This window comes from Elephantulus edwardii, unplaced genomic scaffold (assembly GCF_000299155.1).
Source record: "Elephantulus edwardii isolate Elephantulus edwardi_28Jun2011 unplaced genomic scaffold, EleEdw1.0 scaffold00012, whole genome shotgun sequence".
In the NCBI taxonomy this organism is placed as follows: Eukaryota; Metazoa; Chordata; class Mammalia; order Macroscelidea; family Macroscelididae; genus Elephantulus; species Elephantulus edwardii.
Window position 1 is genome coordinate 9,984,654 of NW_006399762.1, and position 7,305 is coordinate 9,991,958.

Below are 7,305 nucleotides of genomic sequence, written 5' to 3' on the forward strand. Positions count from 1 at the left end.
GATATCATTTCACCCCAGTCAAAATAGCAAAATTTAACAGAACAGCAAGCAACAAATGCTGGCGAGGTTGTGGAGAAACTGGAACCCTGATTCAGCCCATCTTTCAAAGGAATCGCTGGCCCAGGAGGACATGCTACATACCTTATCTACTCTGCTTACATTATGGTAGCAAGAATTCTATTTTCTTGTCTCTAGACCCTTCGAATTTAACCCTGGCAGGAAAACAACACTGACAATCCCCTTATTAGTAATCTACACACACATTGATTGCATGTTTCCACCCAAAAAAGTGTTTATTTACCTCATTCACATTAGTAACATAGTCTCATTTACCCATATCGGAAAAAGTCAAACAGATAACTTGAAAAGTCATTTTGAAAAATAATCTACTGCACCACAGAAATAGCAAGATTTGGAAACAGGAGAACTGCTTCTGCATTTGTACCTCCTTGAGGACTGCCTTCATCTTCATCTCTTTCACTGCCCCAGGCACCACACGCCTTGTACAGCAGCAGTCATTTAAAACACACTAAAGAAGATAAATAATTTTCTTGGCATAATAGATAATGTTTTACAATGCCCTTGACGGAGGAAATCATCTCATTTTCTCTTGTCTAAAAATTTTCACAGGTTTCTTAGTTAAAAACTGCCCTAGATAATTATGTTCTCTTGTTTCATTTTTATATGCATTGTCTAAAAAAATAACTTTTTTCTCCATGTTTGACCAGCTTTAACTCTTATATGCTGATCAAACGGTATGTAGTTAACTACATGCCTTGGGTGATGGCTTTTTGGCAATATAAACATATTCATATGTATACATTTAACATAAACTACTGAAAAAATGATTGGGTTTTAAATTTTTCCCATCTTTATGAGAAAGTACAAGAAACCACCAGATTGTAGAACGTATTGTGTGAGTCTTCAAAGCGATCTCTCAATATTCAGGCAAGACCAAACATCATTAAGGTGTTTCTTTGATGTAGCTTGCTACATTAAAACATCATTTTATAGCTTGGCCTCGTGCCACATAGTACGAGAGAGATTCATTGTGAGAGTAAAGTGGATAATTTCTCTCTCAATTTGTCTGGAAATAGACTTCATAAAGACTCTAAAATACTTTACCCAGCACCACAATATGACACTTCTCAGTTTTATCTGATTCTTGTGTTTTGAGACATTGAAGGAAAGAATAAATATTCATCAGAAAGCAGGGGTTATATAAATTAACTTTATTTTGCTCTTTTGAAATGATGTGTCTTTGAAATACAGTTATGAAAAATTATTAGAGAAAAGAGAAATAGCAAAGAAAATTAAGTTGCCTTGTGCATTATAGATTGACAAATTCAATCTTTTTAAGCTTGAGGCTTTTTGACTGAATTCTCCACCCAGCATTTGATTAGAGACATGTATTTTTTAAAATAAAAAATTAATTGAGAAGAAGGAATATGTATGTATATGTGTTCCTTCCCCAATTGTCCAGGAAATCTCTGCTTTGTTAGCCCTAAATGAAAATATTGCTAGTCACTTTTTGTGTTATGGGGATAAAAGCAATACTTAGATTTATTTTTCTTAAAAATCTTGTTTAAAATCAAACAACTATACTTCAATAAAATAAAATGATCCAAACCTAGCAGTTAAGGTCTTTCTTTTAGTCTCATTTCAATAATTAATATCCATGACCATTTTATTTTGCCTCCACAGAATGGAGCTCAGCAACCTGGAAAAGGTGAACAAGTATTGATCAGCTAAAATGAATCTCAATCTTAAAATGTTCTTTTCCTTAAGCCTCTTCTGTAAAATATATGTAGGAATTACTCTTTGAAAGATTCCATTTGTGCCTATTGTATTATATATAAATTACATATTTAAAACTAAATTCTCTTGGTCAAAAGAGGAAGATAATGTCAGGTGAGATTCACTAGAGTTTGAAAGTTTGTGAAAGTATTATATTCAGGAAAAGAAAATTTTTTTATTGTGCATTTATTTCTTTATTATTAATTTCAATAAACATTTACAGAGATTTTGGATTTCCATTCATTCATTGTTGCACTTTTCTCCCCGCCCACCTCACCTTCACCCCCAGTTCACTCTTCTCCTTGAAAAGCAAAAGAAAAAACACCTTCATTGGTACACAATCCCCCTCCCGCACACTCGCACCCTCACCCTGAGTATACTACACTCTGCAACCCTCATTCCAAACTCTTGCAATAATCATAATGCCCTAAAATATATTACTTTTAAACTGTGCTCTCCCTCATTGGCTTCAATGCAGTATACATAATTTATTCAGTTTTTCTCAATCTTACCTCCACCCCAATGCCAGCCTCATTCTACAACAGTGGCACCAAACAGCATTTGTCCTTTTGTGACTGAGATATTTTACTCAGCATAATATAACATCCTCCAGGGTCACCCATTTTGAATAATATTGCATGACTTCCTTGTTTTTCAATGCAGCATACTATTCCACTGTGTGAATATACCACGGCTTCTGTATCCATTCATTTGTTGATGGGCACTTAGGTTGTTTCCCACTCCTTGCTATTGTGAACAAAGTGGCAATAAACATGGGTGTGCATATATCTGCTTGGATGCCATTTATGGTCTCTTTGGGGTGTATTCCCAGAAGTGGAATTGCTGGGTCAAATGGTATCTCTATTTGCAACTTTTTGAGAAAGCACCACACCACTTTCCACAGTGGTTGCACCATTTTACACTCCCACCAACAGTGAATAAGGGTTCCTGTTTCTCCACAACCGCGCCAGCATTTGTTGCTTGCTATTCTGTTAAATTTTGCTATTTTGACTGGGGTGAGATGATATCTCATAGTTGTCTTGATTTGCATCTCTCTTAGAGTTAGGGATTTTGAACATTTCTTCATGTGCTTGTTGGCCATCTGTGTGTCTTTGATGAAGTGTCTGTTCATATCCTGTGCCCATTTTTTGATTGGATTATTTGCCTTTATCTTGTTGTGGTGCTCAAGTATTTTATAAGTCCCTTATCTGACATGTCATTACCAAACACTTTTTCCTAGTCTGTGGCTTCCCTTTTTACCCTGTTGGAGAAGTTTTTGGATGTGCATAGGGATTTGATTCATAGAAGGTCCAATTCATCTATTTTATCTTCTCCTGGCTGTAGATTTTTCAGGATACTTAGAAGACTGTTTATGTTGTGGATTAGGACTACTAAAGTGAAAAGAAAAAATTTTGAACTGCGTTAAAGGACTTGGGATGGTAGCAGAACTATGTTTTTCTATTCAAGCCTGACTACCCTAGGGACAACAGTTTTCTGGGTTTTGGGAAAAATCTTGACTTCAACTAAATGTAGAATTTTTTTTCAGTCTAGCATACAATTTAAGCCAAATAAAGGCAAAAGATCTACATAGATTTAATTTCACTATTTTATAAATAATAAAGCATGTATTAGCATTCCTTGAAGTTAGTAGAGATTATTTTACCTGTATATCCATGTAAGTTTGCTTTACTCTAGTTCTTTTAACTAAGAACTTAAACAATTTGACAAATAGCATTAACTCAATATCTAGAAAGAATAGCAAGAAGGATGACAATGAAACAGAAAGTATGATAAACACTTGACATAAGCCAGAGCTTTGTACATGTGTTAGAATATAACCAAGTGAACATTACTATAATTATATGTAAGTAGAAAGCCATGCTTTAGAAGTGTAAGTAATATCCCAGTGTCTAAATACACTGATAGTGACTTTAGGAGGGAAAGGGGGGGTTATAAAGTTCCAAAGAGATAAAAAGAGAAAAAGTGAGAGAAATTAGTCCATATCTCAGGCTCATTTCTTTATATTGTGATGCTTTTTCAATTAATTATTTGGTTTATATCACCAACAAACATATATAAAATATATGTATATGTTTTCTAGAAATTAAATGGTGAACCTTAAGTGTGTATTGTATTCTGAGAAGGAAAGTTACATAATTTTTTTCTGTGCAATTTCAGTTGCTCTGAAGTCAGTTCCGACCTGACAGCAATGACTTAACCAGCATTTCAGTAGTTCATGAAGGATAACTTTTACAGCAAAAGCACCTTCCCTTGAGGGAGAGATCATATATACCTGATATCAGATTTATCTCCATCTTCCATTTTCCCCATTATTTTAGGCATCAGATTTCCCATGATGGTCTCTTCACGGTACTTAATTCACTACAACATCCACAGAACTAACGGAATCACCATAAGTGTGATGATAACTTTAGTTAAACAGAGAAAGATATAAACAGCATATAAACAAAAAGTAAGATATACATAAGATACAGGGGCAGTTGGTACAGAAGACTTCAAATCTCAAGTGGATATGCTTATCCTCCTGAGAAATATGCTCATTTACATTTGGACCATTATGTCTTTCTGGGGCTGGCATGTTTCCTTCCAGGTATAGTTAGTTGCTGAGGGAATAATATCTCTTGTTAATGTAACTATTTAAAAAATTACATTTACTTGCATACAAATTTGTGTACATTGGGTTTTATCTATATAGACTGCATTTCACTATTCCTTCATTCCCACTGTGATAGTTCCCATTCACTGTGTTTTATAATAAATATCATTCGTCATTGATCTATGCAACTTTTGAATTTTTTTTTTTCATTAGCACAGTGCTCTTATGTGTTACAGTTTTCTAGGCTGTTGGTTGCTTCTCCCATTTCTAGCATCATTGTTTCTGGCCCACAGATCTAAGTATATGTTATGGATTGAACTATGCCTTCTCAAGATAAGCATCAGCTTGGCAAGACTATGATGCTCAATGTTATTCAGTTATCTTTTATTTTATAACTCAAATGCCCTACATGTTATAAAAACTAGCTCCTAAGATAATAAAGCTAAAGTAGTGAAAGGCAGAATGAAATCTGTAAGATTAGGTTGAATTTTAAATCAATTGTTCATGAGCTCAGTCAAGCAAGTTAACAGAGATCAGAAGAATCTAACAACCACCAGGAAATAAAAGCAAGAATAGATTGTCTTCTGGGACCCAAGGTCTCAGCACTGGTAATGTACTAGACCCAGGAGATAAATAAAACCTTCCTCTGAAGCTGGCATCCTGAATTTAGACTTCTAGCTTCCTAATCTATGAGGGAACAAATAATTGTTCATTAAAGATGTAAATTTATTAGAGTAGCACTAGATTATGACCATGCTTTACATGTTTTAATCCAAGTTTGGTAGGTCTCAGTGGAATAAGTATAAATAAAGATGTTGATCTTTGAAATTTTTCATTAAGAATTCCCTAAATCTCTGTGTGTCAGCATTTCACATGAGACATTTCTGATCAATTTTCATGTAAGTTCATTTTTTATAGGTAAATGGGAGCCCAGACAACTTTTAATTACAAGGAAAGGTCAAGAAAACAAATATCCTCTCCACTGGACCAATGGGTGGCATCGTGATTGGTGGAGAAAAGATTGAAGTTGTCAATGATTTCATTTTTACTTGGATCCATAATCAATACTTTTGGTACCAGCAGTCAAGAAATGAAAATATGTGTTGAATTGGTAAAACCTACCTTCAAAGACATCTGTAAGGAGCTGAAGAGCAAGAATATCAAGTTAAAAATTAAGACATGCCTGATCCCAGTCATAGACTTTTCAATTATTTGCTATGCATCTTAAAATTGGACAATAAATAAGAATGACAGAAGATGAATTAATGCCATTGAATTGTGGTATTGGATAAAGTACTGAACATCTCATGGACTACCAAAAGAACAAACATTTTCTTTGAGGAAGAGCAACTGATGTGTTGCTTAGAGGCAAGGATGGTGAAGCGTTGTCACACACACTTTGGGCATGTTGTTACTAGGGTCTAATTCTTGGAAAAGGACATCATGCTGGTAAAGGTCAGGGAAAAAGAGGAAGACCGTTCACAGCATAGATTGGCACAGTGACCATAACAGTGGACACCAGCATATCAGAAATCAAGAGGATGGTACAGAATAAAGCAAAGTTCATGTCTATTTTTCATAAGGTTCCTGCCTCTGGAAACCCTATGAACCTGGAGAAAGGATGAAAGTTATACAGGTGTCCAGGTCTTTCATTCATAGGGTCGCTATGAATTGCTTATGACTTGACGACAATTAACAACAACAACAACATGACTTGTATGGCATCTAAAAACAACAACAACAACAACAACACAAAACCCAACAGGAAGATCAGTCAGTTCAAGCCTTGTTGATTATTGGGCAACAGAATGAACAAAAACAAACCCTTAATTTGTTTATGGTTTATCCAGGAATTTTCAATTAGAGTGATAAATCCCCTACCAATTGGTTATTTTCTACATCTGGGAACTCATTCTGTCACAACCCTTGTAATTTATGTAATTTGTTGTTGTTGTTAGGTGTATTTGAGTCAAGTACTGCTTATAATGACCCAGTGAATAACAGATGTGAACCCTGTCCTATCCTGTGCCATCATAATCATCTCCAACACACTTTAGCTCATTGCTGCAGTCACTGTGTCAATCTATATAATTGATGATCTTGCTGTATTTCACTAATCTACCTTCCTAAGTAAGTTGCCCATTTTGAAGGAATAAGTTCTTTAGCAACTTGCCCAAAATATGTAAGATGAAGTTTTGTCATCCTTGCTTTTAAGGAGGGCTCTGGCTGCACTATTTCCAGTTATATTAACTTGCAGTGCTCTTCTTCTCCAACAGGTCTGTCCTGGGGAAAGTGAAACCAGGGCGCTCCTTAGAAGCAAGGATGGTGAAACTTTATCTCACATACTTTGGATATGTTTTGAGAAATGGTCAATCCTTGGGAAAGGATGATCATGCTTGAAAGTGTAGAAAGTCATTATAAGAGACGAAGACCCTCAACCAAATGGATCAACACAGTGACTATGGCAAATGCGGTCAAGTTTGTTAGACATGGTTAGGTTGGCTCAGGAAAGGACAAAGTTCAGAGCCATTGTTCACAGAGCTGCTATAAGTCATAGTCTACTCAATAGTACATAACAACAACAACAATGGATCCTTTCACACAAAGGCATGAAATCTTCTGTCATGCTTATTTATTGTCTAGCTCTCAGATGCACAGCAAGTGATTGAAATGAGCATGGCTTGAAGCAGGTGTACCTTGGTCTTCAAAGTGGCTTTCTTCCTATCAGTAATTTGGAGAGTTCCCTGACTGCAGACTCTCTCAATTCAATATATGTCCTGATCTCCTCACTAGTACCAGGGGTACTACTGATTGTTTATCCAACTAAGGTGAAATTGTTGACAATTTCAATATTTTCTCCTTCTATCATGGCCCTGTTTTTGTTTGTTTAT